The 20,189-nt window shown below is 41.6% G+C and overlaps 1 protein-coding gene across 1 annotated transcript in view; it reads left to right on the top strand.

Moving 5' to 3' along the window:
- Positions 1-2,281: 2,281 nt before the first annotated feature.
- The window catches only part of LOC133969174 (vacuole membrane protein 1-like), a 53,214-nt gene continuing 35,306 nt past the window's right edge, over positions 2,282-20,189 (top strand). Inside the window, 3 exon segments of the mRNA XM_062405465.1 lie at positions 2,282-2,546; positions 3,769-3,879; positions 16,789-17,020. The gene's annotated coding sequence lies outside the window, so the exon portion shown is untranslated.

Consider the following 20,189-nt stretch of genomic DNA (forward strand, 5'->3'; position numbering starts at 1 on the left):
TTTTGTGAAGATCGGTGAAAGCTAACTGAGGGGCCTTTCTTTAGATGGTGCTGTTGAGCCGTTTTGCCAAACCCGTTGCAAATTACTCCAGAATACAATTACTTTTTGGGGTTTTGAATTTCCTGCAAACCTTGGGTAGAATTTGAGCATGTCTAGGCCCTGGAAAATCCTAAAAGGGAAATACAAATCCTTCGAAATACAATAGGGCCCCGGCCTCCCACCGTAGTTCCTACAAATGTGTCCATCCAGCCCCTGGCAAAGGAGAATCCGGGGGAATTCTTCCCGGCCCAACAAAATCAAAAACATCAGGAATATTTAGTTTTAAACATAAGTGCTCATGATTTTGTAGCTAACAGTACAAAATTATGTTTTCAGGGATTTGAGTCAACTGAAGGATATTTTCGTTCTTAGCTTTGTTGCTAGGCAATGGCTGTAACGGCGGGACAAGCTAGTGACGCAATAGAGACCAGAGCATCTCATCTAGCTTTGGCCCGACGCAGTTTACGCGGCTGTTGGAGGATGCAGATGATGGTACATATCTTGAAATGTACCATTGTTGTTGTTTTTTTGATAATTATTATTATTATGGCAGTAGTGTAAAAAGCTGATGTTTGGCTCAAAGTTATTGAAAACAAGATACCCTTTGCCTTCTCTGTCATGTGACACTAAAGCAAATAGTTTATTCGACCCTGAGTGTGGACTTCAGGTGAATCATTGAGCCAACATGCCGACGGACGATGGTATAGTGAGAATCAATGTGAGTGCTCTTCTCCATGTTTGCTTCAGAACAACGACGCAGCTTCTCAAGTTTGAATCACGTAGCGCCATCGTGTCTTAAGTGGCTGTAACGTGGACCAGCCTCAGCTAGCTAGCATGCTGGCTAACCCACAGACAGCCGTGTGGAAGAAGCTAATGTCAGCTGCTCTCCGGTGGGAGGAGATTTCAGCGGAGACAGAATCAGCTGAGAGACGGTGGAGAGACACAAGGAGCAGATGAGCAGGTGAAAACTACCAGTGCGACATAACGACTGGGACGTGAAGGAGGGCTGCTGTCTCACAGGTGTGGCTGAAGTTGGAAGAAGGCTAATGATTAGCTTAATTGGCTAGCAACGAAATGAAGTGTACCGGGTTTTATATACACGCATAGTTAGTGAATTAATTTCTCAATAATGCTCAAAGTGCAAACCCTACAAGCTACGGTATTGCACAGTGTTGTTAAGTAAAACACATTCAAGTAATATTACAGTGTTTGTAATAGTTAGTATGTGTTCTGTATTCTTCTGGAAGGTGTTACAGAGAAAATGAGACTAATATACAATGTTCTTTCCATCAACTGGGAAAATATTGAAAGTGTGTGTGTGTGTGTGTGTGTGTGTGTGTGTGTGTGTGTGTGTGTGTGTGTGTGTGTGTGTGTGTGTGTGTGTGTGTGTGTGTGTGTGTGTGTGTGTGTGAGAGACAGACTTTTTATCTTCTCAAAAGTCAAACACAAGTCATTACAATGTCTTTCTGGAAGTTTATTCTATATCTGCAGATGGGCATCAATGTACAAGACCATGGGATAGATTTCATACAATGAGCAAATGACATACAAGAAAAAGCAGCACTTTATACATCTCCAAGCCCCTCCTAGAGGGGAAACAAATGTTATCCATCAACCTCTTTGATGTGAAGTAATAGGTGACCAATATCCTGTCACCTACTCTTTCCCAGACCCCTGGAATGTAATATCTGTTTCAAGATCCCTTTCCCAATGTTTACAACCACAAATCCCCCGTGCTGTTAAGTCTTTGTTAGGTGACCCTGTCAGTGAGGAAGTCATATAACATAAGTTTGAGTGCAACCCTGACTTCTCAGGGAATCATTTCTTATCTTTCTAAACATAGAAGTAGTTCCTCATATCGATCATTTCCCTAATAGTAAAATTTACAAGTTTACAAGATATTAACTTGTCAGAAATTGGAATTTATTCTTTCTTAATACCACACAATGCATAAACCCCACTTTCGGACATGATTTATTTATTTTTAATACATGTTAAAGTTCAAGTTTGATCATGTGCCTTTTTCTAACTTGCATCCATTGCTATTGTTATCTTAATTAAGGTTCAAAATAAAGCTACCCAACTCTTCATAGACCTTAGTGATGAAGTATGAAGGGTCATATGATGTATATATGCAGTTTATTGATCAGATGTCTGACATTCCACTGTGATCGTGCTGCTCCTGTTGGTGTAGTGGCTCAGTTTCCAGCAGATGTCTCTCTCCACCAGAGGAAAACGTGAACATATCACCCTTCACTTTTACCAGTACTTACTCAGAGTTTCAATGATTACTTATATTTTCTGTCTATCTTCACACTTTATCGTCACTATTCACCTTCTTTCTCCTTACTAGGTTTTCTGTTCACCTCTACGCCCTAAATCTGGAATTGATCATCTCCTCCTCTCCTTCATCCAGGCTCTGGCAGCAAAGACAGACTGTGTTTGGCCTTCTGATCCGGCTGCCTCTCCTCTCCATCGCCTACTGTATTGAAGGGACACACGAGAAGGTGACTGAATACTGTAAAAAGTTTTTTCATAGCATATCATGACCACAGTTCTGTGCTGTGAAGCACCTAAACTGTCCTCCGACTTGTCCGGCTGAGTACGGTAGTAGCATGTCATGAAATTTCATAATCTCTCTCATTCGCTGGACACTGAATCATGGACCCTTTCAGATACGTTCTGCACTCTGGAGAGTCTCCTGACATTCTCCGGACGTACATGTAAGAACCCAAATGCTTTCCCACAGTATCAGCCTGCAGTTTGAGATTCATACTGCAGGAACTGAACGTCATCTCTCGCAAGTGTGTGAGCATGCTAGATCACATTTGCTTAATTATTAACCTCCTAGAACGTTTACTTTTATTTGCTGAGTTCTTAAGTCCACATAGCAAACTACCAGAGCTTTGAGTGCAAACCACAGCAGACTTGTGATATAGATCTAGCTAGAACCCATCACCTCTGTTATTTCCCCTTCTTGTGTTTTTCCTGTCATGAGCTGGAGTATTTTGAAACCCATAACCATAAAACGTTTCTCCCTCATTCATTTTTTTACGTTCTACGCAGAGACTCGGATGTTGTGTAATCAGTTCTCAGTAACTACACGTAACAACCGCCAACGCCAGGCATTGCACTTAATTGTGTTCTGCCAGTAAATCGAGGTGCAGTTTGCACAGTTTTTGTTTTGCCAGGTTTCCTGGGAAATGAAGTCTTTGGTCAGAGCTTGCCCCATTCCCCCATCAGTCTCCTCCCTTCTTCCCCAAATCTAAACGCTATGTGCTTCCTCCTGAAAACAACCTGCCTCAGCTTGAGGAAGGGTGTGCAAAAATAATAGGGTGATAGATGGAGTGATAGTGGTGGATGAAGGGTAGGAAGAGGAACAGAGAGGGAGAGAGGAGAGCTCTTGGCTTGCCTTACTTTACTAGTTGTGTAAGAGCATTCCTACCCTACGGCTCTGTCCTCCAAACTCAACAACAACCTCTGTCTCTGAATGTCTCTCTCACTCTCTTCCCCTCCCTCTCTATTGCTACAACTCACTTGCCCTCTCTCACCCTCTACAGTGCCCTCTGTATTGCACATTTTCACTCTCGTACCTTCTCTCACTCTGTTTTTGTCCCTCCCCTCCTCTCTCTGTGTCGTCCCCCCCATCAGAACACTTCTTGTTTTCCTCACACTCTGTGCATGTGTCTCTGCCATGTGGTTGACCGTCCCTCTCTCTGGCCTCTGCAGTATGTGCGTTACATGGGGAGGAAGACGCTGTGGTGATCCTGCTGGGTAAGCCTGGGCATCCTGTCGTCCGTGGGTCTTGGCACTGGCCTGCACACCTTCCTTCTTTACCTGGTAAGACAACATTTTTTATGTTTCTCCACAGCAAGTTGTTTGCCGCCTCCACGCTGCAGTTATTCATTTCACGACAGAGCTGAAATTCATACACAGTGTATGATGGTGGTTGTGCTGTGACGCAGCTCTGAAGGCTGTGTTGATTCTGTTGCTGGATGTTGCTGAGGCTTTAATAAGAGCATTATTAAAAGCTGTCGGAGGCTCATGCACTTGCACATGCATATGTGCATGCATTTCAGAGTGGGATGGAGATGAATGGACGCTGTGGTAGCCACACTGTTTTGACAGGCAGTCCAGGAACAATCGCACTCACTGACCCCTCTGACTGAGTGCACATGAGGATAAAAACAATCTCCCTCCCCCTTTCTGAGTTCTTTCTCTTTCCTTTCACCCCGCTCTCCTGCTCCCCACTGTGTAGCTCACTCTCACTTTCTCTTACATTCCCTCCCCTCACCCGTTCTCCTTTTTATGTCTTTCCCTTGCGTACATACCCCCTTCTTCCTCCCCCTTAAATTCTCCCTCCCATTTTCCTTCTGTTTGTGTGTTTCTGTCTGTTTTCAAGTCTCTTCGTCTCTCCGTGTGTGAGCTCAGTTCTGAGTGTCGGGAGGTGTCGGGTCTCCACTGCTGATCAGATCATGGTCTCCAAACATCTGCTTGTCTTCATTGCTCCAAGTCCATCTGTCATTAGGGAGTCCACTGTCGCACTTGTGTGCCCTTACCCAGTGGAGCTGTACTGGAAACTTTGAAATGCGTGTCCTCCATTCTGCTGTTTTTAAAAGCCAGACTGTGCTGCTCCAAATGTAATTTGAGAGATTTCTTTTTGTAACTCTATGGCTCAGCTCACTTCTTCGGAAGGTTTAAAGTAGGCTGTCACCATCTAGTGAGCGTAGCTGCAATAGCAGCTTGTAGTGTCAACGGGTTCATGACAGAACCTGGTGCTCCTAGCTGGAGCCGCCATGGTGCATTTTTTATAGAGTTTGACTGATGTTGTTGTATTCAAAGCCGATACTGGTGCAGATATTTTTTATGTAGACCACCCATAGCTGATGTTTTGGGGTATGCTGGATGTTTAGATACAATTTTAGTTTTTTTTATTTTATATGCACATTATTAAAATCTTTTTTAAACAAAATTGAATGCTATATGATGGAAATGCCTCTGAAATGGAATATATACTGTGACACATTTGCACATAGCAATTTCTGCCTTTTTCCAATAGTTATTGTAGAAACAGACAGGAAAGCTGAGAAGACAGAGAGGCATGTAACAAAGGTCTGCTTCCTAAGAGTCAAACCATAAGATGTGGTTATTTTGTATGAGGTTGAACCATGAGGCTGTCTGATCTAGTATCTATTTCCTTTTTATAACTGTGAGGCTGAACCACAAGCAAGAAGCACAAAACTGACCTCAGAGAATTCTAATGATATATCTTCTCTTCTGTAGAGCCACTGTTTAAAAGAGCCATTTAGATTCCTAAGTGATTCTGTAGATTTCTGGGTCCTTACAAGATATTTCTGTTTTCAGAATTTCTGTGGTAAGTGAAGTCTGTAGAGAGCCAGCAGACATGTTGTCCTGTTTTCAGCTACTAGGACTGGGTCAAAGATTATAACTGTGTCAAACAAGTTTAGAACATTTACTAAGATGTCCCCACAAATTGAAAAGTCTTAACACTCTTATCTTTGAATTCTGGCACAGTTTTTCATCCTTTCCATAAGACTTAATAAGATGCTACAGATGGGTAGTGAAGTGGGCCTGGGTGTTTACCAGCTCTTGACTTTGATTTACGCCCATGTCAACATTTGGAAAGAACACTACCACAATTATTCTGTAAGTGGTATACAAGTGCACCCAGGGACGGCCCTAGCACATTTGGCGCTCTAGGCAAGCTTCACTCCTGGTGCCCCCCCCACACGAAAGCTTATTATAAAATTATTTCTTTCTTCGTCAAAGTTGCTTGGACACACACACACTAACCATAAGCCTCAATGTGCTAGCATGTTCTGACAACACCAAGGAGGTTCGTACCTCAATTTTTGCCTCATTTTACCCAATGTTAGATTAATTTTTTTAATGTCAAAGTATTGGTTGGAGATATATGTTTTGGGTCCCAAAATTGATACCACAGCAACAAAGTATATCTGTAGAATACAGCATGAATGAAGCAGCAGTAACGACACGGAGCATTCAGTTCCACATCCAGACTGCATCTTATTCAAATTAAACACAATTTCAAGTACAAGCATTTCTTTGAGTGTAACTGCATTTTAAACTGCATAAAACATACATTCAATTATTATGGTGTCTCTTTCCTCCAAACATTTTAATATACATCATCACTCATAAAGAAATATAAACATTTACAATATAGACCTATTGAACATTAGCTTATAACTGGTCTTTATAAGGCACAATAACAATATATGAATTACAGAGTCTGTGTGTGTCGGAGCTGAACTACACACTGTAAGGTAAACAATATACTAGCGCGACCAGCCTGCAAGACGAGATGCAGGTAAAATAAACACCTATACAGGCGAATGTAGCCCCGCCCACCTAGTGCGCGAGTGTCTCTCCTCACTGCCCAGCGGAGTTTCTAAGTTTTTACCAGTCATGACACCGTGGTGATCAAGCGAGGCTTTAGGAGCTAACGTAGGTGACTCTCACCCACTACTAACCTGTAGAATACAGGATGGAAGCAGCAGCAGGAACGACACGGAGCATTCAGTTCCTCATCCAGACTGCATCTGACAGTACGGGGTGCAACTGCTCTTGTGCCAAACGTTCCACCTGAGTGCTGCTGTCATTTACTGATTTCTCTAATGAAACTACTTAAATTACTGTCAGAGTAATTAAATACAATATTTTTGGCTATACCACATATAGAAGGGGGCGCCTAGCAAATTTTTTTTTATTTCATTTTATCTTATTTTTTGCTCGACGCAGTTTTTGGCGCCCCCCTCTGAGTGGCGCCCTAGGCAACCTATGTCGCCTGTAGGAAAGACCGGCCCTGAGTGCACCACTAGAGATATACAGCAGCTCAGGGGAGAGACTCAGTGAACTTTTACTGCACAGCTTCTCATTCAGTCTGAAGTTTAGTACAACACCTTAATGCTTTTTCACTTGACCGTGAGGAGATGAGTAACTGAGAACAAACCACATTCGCTGTGTTGATCATGTAGTTGACCGGTAGTTTTGATAATTCATTAATCATTTGAGTTATTTTTAAGCAGAACTGGCAACAAGCCTCTGGTTCCTAAAGTGGAATATTTCCTATTTTTCTCACTGGTCTATTATTTTGAACTGACTTTCTTTGTGGGTTGGACTCAACCCACAAAGAAGCCTTACCTTAGAAGATAGGCCTTTTATAAAGATATTTTTTAATTGACATTTTTTCTCCACATAATTTAAAACAGGATTCAGCTCTTCAAATTTGAGGATCTGGGATTTTCTCTGTTTTTATATCATCATGCCTTTACTCTCCTTGATTTCTGCACTGCTAGTTGGACAACATGTAAGACATCATCAGTTCTTGGATCATGTAATCGCAAAAACCAACAATAAATAATAGATTAATTCATAACAAGTACACTAAGCAGTCGAAAAAATATCCCACTGTTGTACATTACAATCAAATCTTTAATTTGCTGTCAGCCATTCTTTAAACTGAAACTTAAGTCGATAACAATAGGTTAATAAATTATCATTAAGGTTATCGCTGACCCAGGTCATCACTGTTGACAGTCACTAGAGGGTACCAGTGATCCAATAATGTCGGATAAACCGGAAGAAACATTGGAATGTTTGACAGGCAGTGTTGGATCATTGTATTGGGAACAATTCTCGTTTTAATTACATAATATATTGTCTGTCTATGAAATGAAGCTCTGGAAAACACAAATGAACTTGAAAGCTGATATGTGCCTTTTACATAACCACTGTTTGATGTTCCAAATATTTGAGTGTCTTTCTCCAGTTACAATATTGAGAAACTGAAAAGATGCCGCAAGACGTAAAGTTCTTCACATCAACTAAAACAAATACATTACATCAGCAGTTCCTTGGTTATTCCCACTTCTTTGTAAGATTAGGGGAACTCGAACACTAGCAGGGCTCTTATAGCCTTAAAGGTGCACGTTGTGCTATTTTCACATGAAACAACATGTGACTCTATGATGTAGCTTCCTAGCTGTCATTACGTATCTGCCCTTTTTCCGACTCATTTCTAGCAGTTCACTTCTTGAACAAAACTACAACGTATTATTTCAATGTGGCTTGTTACAGCAAATGTCTGCTTGCTCTGCTTTTCCATTTTTGACCTCACTGAATTTGGCCAAATGTTAAATTCAAGTTTTTCAATTTATCCTCTACGAAATTGATGACAATCGTTGACGGCTTATTGGTGTTCTGGTAAAAATAAATTACCTTACAACGTATTACCAGCGTATATCTTTAGTAGTCAGTGCTATCAACTAGATTATGAAATTACACCAAAGACACCAGTAGAGGGGAGTGCTGAGCCAGGAACATGCGCACAGACAAGAAACCAGAGCAGAAGTGGCAGCGCTCCTGTTCCCTGTCATGGGCAATTGCTGTCCTGTGTGTGTCCTCTGTGTTTGCATCCTGCTGAGACTGCGGGAGATCATTGTACAAAGACAGGACCGGTTAATGGAGAAAGATAAAACCCTGCAACTCAAGCGTAGAGAAGAAAAAAAGCACACTTTTTGGCACAGCATCAAGTATATTTTATCCAGCTGCTCTGAGGGAGGAGGTAGTGGGTGGGTGCTCACAATACAGACCATGAACACAATGAAATCACGCAGGAACACTGGAGAGATCTCATTACGGCGGAGGCTGTTGCGAGAGGCGAGGATCGGGACAAACATGCACACGTCACGTACGCATGCTGAGAGTCCTGCACCTGCACATGCATCCGCCATATTGAGTGAAGATCCAAATTTTGAGTGGGACAGGCTTTCATCCCCACTTAAGTATTTAAGCGTTTATTTTGTAGTGACAACTCGTGTCGCAGACCTCCATAAATCCTCTTTTACATGAGAATAGGTTCGCACTGTGCTTGACTCTTGAAAGCTTTGGAATGCTGTAAATATTTTAGAGGAGTGCTCATCTGAGTCATCCACCATTAAATTACTTTCAGTAATGGCTGTTGCCATTAAGTCATTATGGGCAGCATGAAAATGGTTGTGCTCAACGTTAAATCAACAGCAACAAAGAATTAAAGTCATTATAATTGAAGCCGCGCACGTTGCTGTTTACATAATAGCAACTGGGGTAGTCTTTTTCTCTCCCTCTTGGTTTTGAGTTGTTTTATGAGTGCGAGGTGAACATGTTGCGTCCCTCTGAGAGCATAAATGTCAGCAACCACCAGGGAGCCAACAATGGCAATCCTATGGGATACCCAAAAAAATGTCCTAACGTGTTTATGACTCATGATTTACAGTTCCCTTGTCTTTCGAAAGGTAAACCAGTGGCTCATCTAAATAAAGGAACATTCTGTAGTTTTCTATTTCCAGTTTCTTTTAGGATTGACTAAATTATAGGTTGCAGCAGAGGTTTGTGTAGAATATACAGATTTTCTCCAGCAAACCCCCTGAAATTAAGTTTTGGCTGTTGGCAATTACCAGGAGCACAGCTTTAATTAGTGCCAACTATTGCAGTAAGGGCTGAGCAGGTCTGAGAGTGTGGCTTCCACACACACACACACACACTCACACACACACAAACACAATGCTGCTCAGGTCCTTCAAGTTGTACTGCTCAGATGCCATTATACAGTTAAGAGCTGTCTGCCCACACACACACACACACACACACACACACACACACACACACACACACACACACACACACACACACACACACACACACACACACTGTTTAACAAGAACATATGCGTAAGGGAAATTTGCTCACATGATCACCTGGCCTTTGTGTGGCTTAAACAATGACAATCACTTCTACATCCCAGCTGAACAACTGGACACCTTCACATTCATGTTCATAGAAACTTGGTTGCTTTGATTGAGTTGTGACTCATGTCTCGCTGCTGGTCTGTATGAGCTGTATTTCCACCACCCATGAGTGTTATTTATTTTGTGTGTTTGTTTAGATTTGCTCATGAAGTCAGAGTTGATAAGGTTCTGTGGGAAGTTTTGAAGTTGTACCGAGTGTGGACGTTCATTCAGAATTTTTCTATTTTCGCTTTTCATGTTTCTAACATGACTCGGCATAGCATAATGTTCTTTTCTTTTGTTGGACAAAGTGATACTTTGAATATATGTTACCTGGAACATGAGTGACTCATCAGGATCAAGTTCGGTAGTTCTTTGAAAAGCTGAAAAGCGACTCTTGACTCACTACTGGTCGGCAGTAACGGATCTCTCACTTTAACTTCAACACGTATTGGATTCAATTTGAAACCATTAATTTTTAACTACATCTAGATAGTGTGTCAGATCTGCATCACTTGGATTTTATCCTGCTACTACTGAACTCACGTACCATTACGATAGTGTATTTTGTTTGAGAATTTTTACACTGCTCAGTTATGGAGCTGCAGCTGATCGTGAGGGGAATCGTCCAAATTTTGGTTCAAATGTGAAATTTAACAAAAGCGCTTTCACTTCCTTTGGCAAAAAGGACAAAAAACAAGCCATACAATTGCTTTCATTCATGCTTTTTAAGTAATTCATTTGCTTCCTCATAAGGATGGAGACAAGGATCTGCCGCTACGTCTTGTGACTTATTCATCTTCATCAAGCTCCTTCAAAGACGAATACCAGAGAGCTGTGTAAATGGGAGCTTTGTGCGTTTGTGTGTTTGTGTGAGATGTTTATAAGGGCTTCTCAGTCTTAGCTGTCACACCTCAGCCATCCAAGGCATGCGTCTTTCTGTGTGTGTCTTTGAGGCCCCCGGGAGTCCTGTTAATACCAACTACAATTACCATTCACACACACACACTCACTCACACAAATACATACTGAGAGCCCACAGGAAACAAATCTAGCACCAAAGACAGCCTAGCGTGTTGCCAGCCTTGAATGAAACCAACAACCCTGCCAGAAAAAGCCAAACCTGACCAGAACAAACCAGAGCACTGCTGTCAGACTGCAGGTGTTAGTTGTTGTTCTTTAAAGCCTGGTTTTATTATGAAATTGTTCTATAAAGGTCACCTAGTGCTTTAAAATGATCCCTCCCACCACCACGCATCCTCAGGTGGATGTTTCCCTGTATCAGTGTCCTTTATCTCCAGGTGGACTTTCTATTGGAGCAACAGAATGTTTCCCTACTGAAGTTTTAGTTGGCAAAGTGAAACACACTCCCAGAAGGAATTAACAAATATTGTGCTTTTATTTAATTCACCCATAGTGTCATTAGAAAAAAAGATTCATCATCTTCACTAATGGTTTTAGATGTCTTCTTTTAAGGTAGATTAGGACTATTATTTCCATTACTTCTTTATTTTATTTTTCAAACATATTTCTATTTTTGTTTAATCTGCCAATTGTTTTCTTTAATACAAATCCCCACCACTGAAAATCTGAAACCAGAAACATTTTACATTTGTACTAGAAAAAGATAATAAAAAATAAAATAAATACATGTTAGGTATTTGACAATTAATTATCAGATTCTTAAATATTTTAGAATAATTTAAGGATATTAAATATTTGAGTTATTTAACTTTTGTTTAAACAATCATTTATCAAACTCTGTCAGCTCTAACTCTGATATGCAAGAAAATTGAAAAAGGGACATTTTAATTAATACAAATTAAATTATGGATGAATTATGGTTTTCCACTTGAATCTGTTAAACATTATTTTAAATACACAATGCATCTAGCTTGTTTTCACATTTTTATTTAGTTACTATATAACATTTTGGTTTTAAATACATTTTAGTTACTTAAAAAAAATGTTTGTTGCCACGTACAAATAAAATTTTCTAGTAATTTGAGGTTATCAGGGGAAAAATGCAGCTTATGAACAAATACATTTAATTTTGATAACTGCCTGAGCAAACAAAGCCTTACAGTGAAAAAGTTATCCAGCTCTCATAGAAATACATAATTTATTATAGAGAATTTGTGAAATATTCAAATGTTAAACCGCAGTAAAGTTAATTGAATATGAACTCAACACATTTACTTCAATTTCCCTTTTTATCATTCTGAGGTTTAATATCAGCTTCAAAAGGGTTGGATGGAAATGAAAGTGTTCATTTGAAGTGTATGATCTATCGCTCAGTGGGGGGTCAGAGTGACTGTGTTGTCTGCTAGACAGGGAACATATGGTAAGATGGCACAACCACATGGATAAATCACTGGGACCATCCCCTCTAACCTTCAAAGTGTGTGTGTGTGTGTGTGTGTGTGTGTGTGTGTGTGTGTGTGTGTGTGTGTGTGTGTGTGTGTGTGTGTGTGTGTGTGTGTGTGTGTGTGTGTGTGTGTGTGTGTGTGTGTGTGTGTGTGTGTGTGTGTGTGTGTGTGTGTGTGTGTGTGTGTGTGTGTGTGTGTGTGTGTGTGTGTGTGTGTGTGTGTGTGTGTGTGTGTGTGCTTACCACCCACTTCTCAACACCCCACCCCTCCATCACTGGCCCCCGTCCATCTTTCTCTTACCTCCCTCGGAGATCCTGACTGGGCCTTCTTCATAACAAACTAACCTCTAATGTTTGTCCTGTTTAGCCTCCAGCAGTCTCCCACTGTAAGAAGTGGTCAACAGGTTATGCTAGCCGGACCGTGTCTAATGTGTTTAAATGGCCCTTGACAACCACAGCGACCTGTTAATGACTGGACCGACCTGTGGTCGTGGTCACTGAGGACTGGTCAGTTTATGGTTACCCATTAATGTCTGGTTTGGGGATTTGAAAACTACTACCTTTGCCGACATAAATTAGGAAGAGATGTCCACAGCATGACTGGTGTATGGGCTGCTTCAGCTTGGGTCTCACATAAATAAAATAAGCCTAATACAGGAATTTTATAATTTCCTCTTCAAATTAAAATCAATTAAATTTAATTGAATTGCAACCGAGTGTGCAACATTTAGTTTTGGAAGGCATTCAGGGACAAAATCGTATTTACTTATTTATGACTACAGACCGCTACAGTTTAAATCTGACTTGTGTGCCATTGCTTCCTAATTATGTACTGCTTTTTTTTGACACATGATCTTGTGATATGTGATCAAATTTCATCATGAGTGCAGTCACTCCCTGGCATCTGTTTCCGCTCACAGAATTAACCTGTAGTTACTGTACCATTTATAATGTAATAAGGCCACTCACGCTCTCTCTCACTCAAGCTGCGCTACAGCTTGGATCATCAAGCTCACACCCTTAAATTATGCTGTGAGTGTGTTTCTGCTGAACTAACACAAATTACAAAGTGACACACAAGGTCGCGCACACAAGAAAGTATTGTTCATATGTCAAGTGTTAAACACTTAAAGAATACTTTAACCGTGACGCTGGATCGTGTGTACCAGAGAAGGTGGTTGACAGTGTGTGTCAGTGGCTCTTCACAGCGGCAGCTACTGGCCTGCCAGCTTTCACATCCTCCTCCAGTGGACACACTGATGCACTCTTTGTTCTCACTGTGGCACTGAGAGGAAGCTCCTCCACGCTCATGTGCCTCAGCAACTGCGATGTCTGTGGTCAATCCTCTGTCCAAGATCGAGCTTAGAGAACAAAGTACGACATGGTCAGAGAAATTGATCAGTTTAGCATCATTATGTCAAACTCCCCATACTTTTGAGGGGCCCCTACGATTAGCAAATGTAACTCCACCTCTGTCTTTATAGACTTTTTTGGTATTCTTGAGGATGGTTTAATATACACTCGAACATTTAACAACCAGAAGACCTTTCCACAGTATTTTACCTGTGGCTTAGATTCAACTCTTGCTGTCATGATGGCTTTAGTTTTTTCAGTCGTTGTATTGTTAGAAAATATGTTGGTGTAAACATGTCAGATTAGCATGGATGTATTGAAGCTCCACATGTGTTTGAATTAACAGGAGGAACTATAAGCTTGATTAAATACAGTAGTCTGTGATTATTGGTGGGTTTGGCGTGAAAACTCCCCCACATCAGTGCTCAAGGTGAGATGAAAATAACTGACCAGGACAGGTACTGTAATGTTCCAGTATGATTTTGAGGATCTCACACTAGATGTCTTATTATGGCTGTTTGGCAGTGTTTCGTCCATGTTTTCTTGCTGGCATTTGCTCTATAGTGATGATACACTGCCAACACACATGGAAACACACCTATAGACGCACTTTATTACCAGATCCAAACTGTGTTTCTCCTCAAAGTGTGTGTGTGCGGAAATGCTCGAGTGGGGATCCCACTGGTTTTGCAAGGCCAAGCACTGGTTTTTGCAGGTCGCCACAGGAATGCCAACAATGCTGCCTCCATTGCAGAGCCCATGGGGTTGAGAGTAAATTTGTGTCGGTACTGATGTGAATTTAAATATAAGGTAGATCTCAAAGCAGATGAGGCAGGAGATGGAGTAGATATTTCAGTATAACCCTCACCATGACTTTTTTTAGTATCCAGTGTATGAGATGGAAAAATGCTGTGTGAGAGGAAAAATACAGTACTGCCTCCACTCAATGTTTTGCATTTTTTCTTTTTCTCATCATCTGATTAGTTTTTCCTCAGTGATAAGGTGTGTGTGTGTCATCAAGCCAACAAAAAAACACATTGGCCAGTTACCTGGATGCTGTGGGCTGGGCTGCAGATTAATGGTGACTCACCTGTACAACTTGAGAGGACTGGGCTTTTGTGTGTAAGTTGAGAAGCAATGACACAGCACGCAGGAGAGGGAGAGCGCAGATACCCCAAGTCACGCAACACTCACAACAGTTGGCAGCGGGCCTGTGTGTGTTTGGTAAATACACATCACCTGAGATAGAGCTGGAAACTGTGAGCAAGAGGAGTAGTCTTTCTTGGCCACTCAAACATTCTGCTGGAGGAGTACGTCTAGGTGCATAAAGGGTGTTTTTTTATTTGTGTTTGTGTTGTGTGTGTGGACTTGAGGGCAGCATGATCTCATTGCACAGTCAGTGGGGAGGATATGAGGCCGGGAGTCTCCAGCCTGACTGGGTCAGTACTGGGAGTCTCTCTCTGGGTCACTGATGATTTTCCTATTTGTATTTTGCATTTGTAAGAAGCATCAGTCATTTTCAAGGGTTGGGAGTGTTTTATTATCAGTGTAAATACTACAATGGCTGCTTACTAATATCGTGTGTGTAGAAACAAATCTGTGTCATTTAAAGGGAGTGCACTGAGAAGGCGTAGCTGTTTCCTGTTGCCTCACACGCTACGCTCTGTACTGCCCTCCCCCGTCTTGTCCCGTCCTGTCCTGCCTTGTCCAACACAGCTCCGGAAGTCTCAGCCCCACCCCACTCCTGCCAGATTGCTTTGGCGCTACATTGCATAACGCCAAACTGCCCCGTGCGTCACTGGGAGCACCCTTCCTACACACATACGCATGAGTGTAGACACATGGAATACACACTGAGTACACATGGCTGTCATTTCAGATCAATCCAGATTTTTGCTCAGTGTGTAAGGGGAACTACAAGTTACATGACCTCTTATTCCAAACTTCCGAAAACGTTATCAAACAATGTTAGCCGTGTTATCAACTTCACTTTCATACCGAGCCTGGGCAGATCACCAACAGCACTTTGTACTTTGTTTCCTTGTTCCTCTCATTACAACTTTAATAACTGACACTATCCTGCAGGAATAGCAGTTCAAGTTACAGACCCTTATGGACTGTTGTATTTTTTTGTACACTGTCTTCGGTTTGACCTGAACAAGAAATAAAATTACTCCTCAAATAAGATGTGTTAAATCAACTTTTAACCCTCAATCATGGAGCCTATTGGCTTCTGGGGAAAACAGCCAATATTTTGGGGCTTGCAGTGACTCCCATCTTCTGTTCGTCGTACACTGTTTATAGTCCGAGTTTCTATTATCAATAGAGATAGTTGATGCCTTTTCAGTCAATGTTTTCAACCTCTTTTGCGCTCCATGCGTACTGGTTACCTCCGGGCAACCAGAGCCTGCTCTAATGGTCAAACTAGAAACAGAAACCAGAAGGTTTCCAGCCCCAAAATCTTGTCCCGCACCTGCGTATCATGCATATTCACATGTAGAATTTATTTATAAAGATTATTTAAAGGGAGAGCTCGTCCAAAAGCTCTCATTGTCATTAAAGGAGTTACTTCAATTGTATTGGATTTGGCTGCAACACTGACCATAACTTACTAACTAACTAACCCTAAACCCTATTGTGAGGTAACAATGGAAATTTGAATTGCTTCACAATTAGAGAAAAAATATTTCAAAATACCAGGAGAGTGTTGAAATTGTGATTTTCCCTCTTGGTGAATTTATTTTTCTCATCATCGTGGGTGTTTTTAAACCAAAAATGCTTCTGCGCTTACTTTTGATCCCACCAAGGGCTCTTCTCTCTCTGACTGTTAAAACTTTGATTCTACTTAAACAGTTTTAAAATAGTATGTTAATCTCTTGCATATAAGGCTTCTTCTTAATTATATGTGTTTCTCTGCATTTTCTTTATGGCCTATTTGACTGATGCAGCATGGAAAGCAGAATTAAGATTCACTCTTAATGCTTACTTATAGGGACTTCCTTCACTGCCGGAGTAACTACAGATGACACTGAGCCATATGAAGCTGTCTTAGTGTTGTCATTCACTATTTGACTCATTGCTCTCACTTTCTGCCCATACAGATAAAGAAGGGTTCTTCCTCTGACTCAAAACTTCTTCCAACAGTTGTACTCACCCCCACTTTATTTTTCCCTTTTTTATCTTTTTCTATTTATCTGTCTTTCCTCCACCTTTTCTCAGGGACCACACATAGCATCTGTGACCCTGGCAGCATATGCATGTGGTTCGGTGGATTTCCCCGAGCCACCATATCCACACCAAATCATCTGTCCCCAGCACGCAGCACCAGAACTCAGCTCTGATGCTGAGGCGGTGGGCGTGGCCTCTGCAGGTGTGGGGTCAGCAGCTATCCAGGGAAGTGTCTCTCTTCTGGACCATCATGTCCAAAGTCTGCCCCAGAGCCTCCATGTGGGTAAGTGCCTGTTACACACTGAATGTGCATTCTGTTGACCGGCACAGCAAACTGCACAGAGCTAAGCTTTCTCATGGCTCAGTGTTAGTCACAGTTTGCCACGACCTTGGACATTCACCACAGCTCTGAGCAGTGTTCAGACTGAGTGCTTTGAAATATAGTTGCTGTCAGGTGAAACCCTCATATCTCCCAAATGCAATTTTCTTTGGAGCTGAGATATATAGTCTTGTTTATAGAATAACCACCATGCATTTTTGAATATGTCCAGTGGGTTTTTGTCATTAGACAGAGGCTGGTAGAAACATGACAATTACTAGAATTTAAGGCTTTTAGAGACCAATTCCAAGGGCAGGGCATTTATATGCCAAGGACTCCAAATTAGGTGTACAAATCAAACTGTTTACTCTGACTGAACCAGCAATTTATATAGTGTGTTAAGAGAACAGTGGAAAAGGTGAAAACTTCTCCTGTATATTTTCTGTCTGTTAACATGTTGATACGAAGATTTAAAGATCTCCTTCCAAACAAGTTTGAATATTGCCGACTTAGTGTGAATTTAGATAGAGTACTGGACGCAGATTCAGGAGAACCTAGCATTGTTGTCATGTCCCACCATGCTGGCTCAAATATGTACACAGGCACTGATCTGGCTCTGTGTCTACCTCTGATAACCCCCACCATGGACAAGTGTCAATACACACACACACACACACACACACACACACACACACACACACACACACACACACACAGGCCTTTTCTGACAGAGTGACTTAGTTTTTTCATTTCTCAAGATGTCGAGGTAAAGTTTTTGTTTTCGTTTTTTGGGAGTTTGACGCATGAATCTCCACCAGTAAAAAGCTTAAACCTTTGCTAGTGGATATATGCAAATTGGCATTTTCACTGTGTGTGAAAACATGTTCATTGATGCTCGGAAAACCCCTGCTCCTTACCATAATTTCCCTTATGCAGTGTCAGTGGTTTCACACCTCTAACCAGCCCTGTGGCTGAAGAGAAAGATGAAATAATTTTGATCTACAGTCTTATAACCGACATCTTTTTACCACTTTATAGTAGAATAAAAAGGTAACGCATTATAATCTATGTATTATAACTTAAAAAAACATCAAAGCTCTGTTGATTTATCAATGACTCACACAGAGTTTCTCTGAAAACCCTGACAATAGGTTGTTCTACCGTTATACACATACAGTACACACAAAGATACAACAACAGTGAAGTGGAAGGCAGATTCCTGTATCAACATATTTGTTAGTGCAGTATCTTTTTATGTGCATTGTTATTCTCCATTAACTTTTTCTTTCATAATGAGAAAGGCAGAACTACTGAACAATGAAAAAGAGAACCTGGTCACCGAGATATGGTTTGAGTTAGAAATCGTTCTATTATCTGTTTCCCTGTTCTGCAGAATGTGGAAGGTGCTGAGGTGAAGGGGAAACACAGTTCCTCAGCTACTTCTTCATTACTGGGCGTGTTACAGGAACCAGACAGGCTTTGCACCACCCGTTGTGTACTAAGATTGGCCTTTAGTCTTCCTTACTTTTCTAATACATTAACTATTCACACATAGACTACCGGTCAAAGGTTTTAAAACAGCCCCATGTTTCCAGTTTTTATTGAACTAAAAAAACATCCTCTGATCCATCAATTAGATAGTACTTGGAATACATAAATATCTTAATGTTACATTACATTACATGTCATTTAGCTGACGCTTTTTTGTCCAAAGCGACTTACATTTTTAGTACACTCAGCATTTATGAGGGGCCATTTAGGGGTTCAGTATCTTGCCAAGGACACTTCGGCATGCAGATGGGGAAGAGTGGGGATTGAACCGGCAAACTTCATGTTGGAGAACGCCCCCTTGGCCACATGTTGAGAAAAAGGCAAGTTAAGTGGGAAGACACACTGGTTGGACTTGACACAAGGCAAAAGCTGAGCAACCTACAAGTGCAACACATTTATGTAAACTAGAGTTGGATAGACTTTCCAAACTAAATTTAATTTAGGATTTGTGATTAGATTTTTACCATCCACAACAGTGCAGGTGGTATTGTATAGCCTTTCATTGATTGTATTTATCCTCTAAACATTTTCTTTGCATAATTAAATACATTTAAATGGTAGGCTAAAATAAAAAAGATTACTGTAATAAAGAACACCCTGATATTATGATCCACACCGTTCACCCCTTAAAATAATGATGCAAATGCTGTTATAAAGACACGACCTGTCTTATATATCTACACCCCGTGTGTGTGTGTGTGTGTGTGTGTGTGTGTGTGTGTGTGTGTGTGTGTGTGTGTGTGTGTGTGTGTGTGTGTGTGTGTGTGTGTGTGTGTGTGTGTGTGTGTGTGTGTGTGTGTGTGTGTGTGTGTGTGTGTGTGTGTGTGTGTGTGTGTGTGTGTGTGTGTGTGTAAAAAAAGTTAGTATGCTTGATTTACTGGAGTCACATTTCCTCTGAGCCCAGCGTCAGCCCCAGCAGCAGCACCCTGCTCTGATGTATGATATAGGAGTCTGTGTTTGTGGTTGTGTGTGCCACCTAATCCCTTTGGACTCGTCACCACTACACCCCTGTAACCCCAGCCTGGCATGGCATCGGCCTCGGCTTGTCAGCTCTACAGTTGGAGACACCTGTTGCGCCCACGATTTTCAAAGCACCCCTGCCAACATTCCCCCTCCTTCTGTCGGCCTCCCACTGGTGATGAGACATGACATTCCCCCTCCCAGCCATAACCACCACCCCTGCCTCCTCTCCTCCTCTCCTTTCTCTTTCCTCCTCTGTCTGTGTGTTCTTCTGTTACCTCTTGAAACCTCTCTGTCCCCTACTGCCGCTCCCTGAAGTGCTCCACTTCAAACGATGCCACAGTGCAGGTGGATGTATTTCACTGCACCGTTCACAAAACAGACACACACACACACACACACACACACACACACACACACACACACACACACACACACACACACACACACACACACACACAGAGGCACATGCAGTCTCACAAACGGAGGCAGAGCTATTGAATGGAGCAGCTGCCAGGGAGATTAAGGCACGTCTCCATTATGAGAACGAAAACTGGCAGATTTCATCAAAGAGTGCAGTGTTAACAAGAGAATAGGGTGTCCAGATTAAAGATGCAGTCTG

This window comes from Platichthys flesus, chromosome 15 (genome assembly GCF_949316205.1).
Source record: "Platichthys flesus chromosome 15, fPlaFle2.1, whole genome shotgun sequence".
In the NCBI taxonomy this organism is placed as follows: Eukaryota; Metazoa; Chordata; class Actinopteri; order Pleuronectiformes; family Pleuronectidae; genus Platichthys; species Platichthys flesus.